Below are 3,588 nucleotides of genomic sequence, written 5' to 3'. Positions count from 1 at the left end.
CTATAGAACCTATGTTCGTACCTCAACAGGGGCAACTCATTTCTCATTGGTATATGGAATGGAAGCGGTACTTACCATTGAAGTTGAAATTCCCTCGATCAGAGTCTTGATGGAAACAAAACTAGAAGAGGCTGAGTGGGTTCAATCACGATTTGACCAATGAAATCTCATAGAAGAAAAAAGAATGATAGCTCTATGTCACGGTCAGCTATATCAAAAAAGACTTAAAAAGGCATTCGAGAAAAAACTATGTCCTCGAGTGTTTCAAGAAGGGGCTTAGTATTAAAGAAAATATTACCCATAAAAAAAGATGCTCATGGAAAATTGACCCCGAATTACGAAGGACCTTATGTTGTGAAAAAAGCTTTTTCTGGGGGAGCTCTAATACTCGTAGATATGGATGGAGAGGACCTTCCACTTCCAGTAAATTCAGATGCAGTCAAAAAATATTATGCTTAGAAAAAACAAAAAGGGGACTTGGTGTTAAAGAAAATATTGCCCATAAAAAAAGATTCTCATGGAAAATGGACCCCGAATTACGAAGGACCATATGTTGTGAAAAAAGCTTTCTCTGGGGGAGCTCTAATACTCACAGAAATGGATGGAGAGGACCTTCCACTTCCAGTAAATTCAGATGCAGTCAAAAAATATTATGCTTAGAAAAAATGATGATCGAAAAAATGGGCTCGCTAGGTTGAAAACTGGAAAAGGCGACCTAGGCAAACATTAGAGCATCCCGATGGATTGGAAACTTGAAAGAGTGGTCCATGCAAAAGTTAGGGATAAAAAATCAAGCGCTTCAGATTGGGGCAATTATTATTCTTGGAAGCCGACTATTAGGAGTTCCTAAATTATAAGAATGACTAGCGTTTGTTATGTCTCCACTTAAAGTTAAACATACTCGTCCTCACATTGTAACCCCTGCCTCAATTGTTTTTCTTTCAATGTACATTGTAACCTATGCCTCAGTTGTTTTTCTTTCAATGTAACAAATGTACATTTTCCAATATTGTCATTCGATGTTGTACATTACACTCTTTATATACCAATCCAGTTTCATTATTGATTGTTCTATTGTTTCAAAATTTTGTTTTATAATAATAAATGTTGGAATTTGAAATATGTGAAAATATAAAAGTATTTTAAATATTTTGACACTTGAAAATATTTACATGGGAACTCGTTTGACTCTCATGATATATGAGCGTGTGAAAAGTAATAAGGAGGATAGTCATTTTAAACAATGGATTTTAAACTCGATAGATACGAAGAGTCATCATGTGGAAACAATATTGGTCTTTATTCATCCATTGAATCTTGGGACAGAGAAGAGCATAAGGATCGGGGAATCAAAGAAATGAACAAAAATTTATTTATAATGCATGACACATAAACCATGTATAATTTACTCACACTCACATGATCCATGCATCTTCATTGACACTTGACCCATACTTAATGCATAGCACACGCATGAATCGTTCATACCTTATCGTTCGAATTGCAAGTATCATATACTTATTATCCCTCTTTATCTACCTTCAAGATATGACCAATTACGATCTACGCATCGGTAAACAATCCGAAGACGATCACTTTCATTTCTATAGATCTACGCATTGGTAACCAATCCGAAGACGATCATTTTTGTTTCTATGGATCTACGCATCGGTAACCAATCTGAAGACGATCATTTTTAATTTCTATAGATCTATGCATCGGTAACCAATCCGAAGATGATCACCTTCATTTCTGTCGATCTGCGCATCGGTAACCAATCCGAAGATGATCATTTTTATTTCTATAGATCTACGCATCGGTAACCAATCCGAAGACGATCATTTTTAATTTCTATAGATCTACGCATCGGTAACCAATCCGAAGACGATCACCTTCATTTATGTTGATCTATGCATCGGTAACCAATCCGAAGACGATCATTTTTAATTCTGTCGATCTACGCATCAGTAGTTAATCCGAAGATGATCATTTTGCACATTAAAAAAAAAGTGCATCATTCCTACTTTAACATTTCAAGGGCACTTTAATGCATGTGTTTGTTATTGGACAAAATTTGTGTCCTTATATTTAATTATCTTTTACCTTATAACATAAAAAAGAATACCATTGTTTTTCATATTTTTCAAGTAAAATATAATTAAATAGGGACAGCTACCCCAATTTTGTCCATTTTGTTAAAAACAACTCAAAAAGGAAAATATATTAAAAAAGGAAGTAAACATAATTACAATAAGTAGACTCATCAATTTACAATACCAAATCAAGTTATAATTTTAAATTAAAATTACAATCAAATTGCAACCATAAATATTAAATCAAGTCAAATTACAAATAAAAAATAAAACCAAATTAAATTACAATAAAATTTAAACCAAACTAAATCAAGTGAGCTTGCTTTGGCTCTGTTTTGTTGTTGTTGTTGTCTTTCTGTTTCCGATGCAGTGTCATGGATGACGCACTGGCCTTTGCTTTGTAACTAATTAGAGAAACATAAAAACATAATTTATAAGTCAGTTTTTTGTACACATTATGTAGAACAAAGAGACAAATTTTTGAGTTAAAAAAAAAAAGAAACTAAAGGACAAATAAAAGCTCAACAATGAACAGATCAAAACAAATAAGCTAAAACTATGAAGGCATTATAGATGCAGAAAAATACAGATGATGAGCAAAGAAAACGAAACATCAAACTAGGAATTGGAAACAGAGACACAAACAAAGAAAGCAACTGAACAATTAAAGAAAACTCTATAAATAGAGTCTCGTTTTTTTCATAAAAAGGAAAGAAAAAAAGGGTTTTCAGTTTGAATGTTTTGAAGCACAAGTTGATGGATAGAAAAATATACTAATACTCATTAGAAGAGCAAACATTACAGTGAACAAATATCCAATTTGTGAGTAAAAACGAAAAGAATAGACGAAAGGAGAAAACTCAAACCTTCATATTGTCACCATCGCCGTTGGAAGCGGTGCCTTTTGAAGCGGTCGGGTCACTTCTCCTTCTTGCAGCCTTATCTCGGTATCTTTCTATCTCTTTCTCCTTCTTTCTTTGCTTCTCCTTCTCTCCAATAATGTTATTAGTGATTCCTTCTTTCTCCAATGTCATTCACGTTTTTCTTTTGGGAGCCAAAACAGTGGCCGCCGCTCTCATTTCATGATTGATTTAGGGTTTTTCTTTAACCTTATTTGTGTGTGCTTGTTATCATTTGGGCCTAAAAATCTAAAAAAAAAAAAAAAAAACCAACCTATTTATTTGACACTTAGCCCATTTAGTTTCTTTTCTTTTTATTGATTTGAAAATTAATTTGTTTCATAAATAAAAAATCAAAATTCATAAAAATATAAATAAATATTTCATTAAAGATTAATTAGATGTGAGATCTTTTTAATCTTTGAGTTGTGAGTTGTTAAGACATAAGTGGTACAACTTGATAATTCTAAAACTCTATTTTTTATTCTTTTTTTTTATTTCTTTTTTTTAAAATTAATATAAAAAGGACATAAATTTATTTATTTAGATGTGATTTTTTATTTTATTTTTTATCTTTGAGTTATTAGAATGCAAGT

The sequence above is a fragment of the Cicer arietinum genome, chromosome 7 (assembly GCF_000331145.2).
Source record: "Cicer arietinum cultivar CDC Frontier isolate Library 1 chromosome 7, Cicar.CDCFrontier_v2.0, whole genome shotgun sequence".
NCBI lineage: Eukaryota > Viridiplantae > Streptophyta > Magnoliopsida > Fabales > Fabaceae > Cicer > Cicer arietinum.
The sequence above is the reverse complement of the archived record's forward strand: the minus strand, read 5'-3'. Positions refer to the sequence as shown.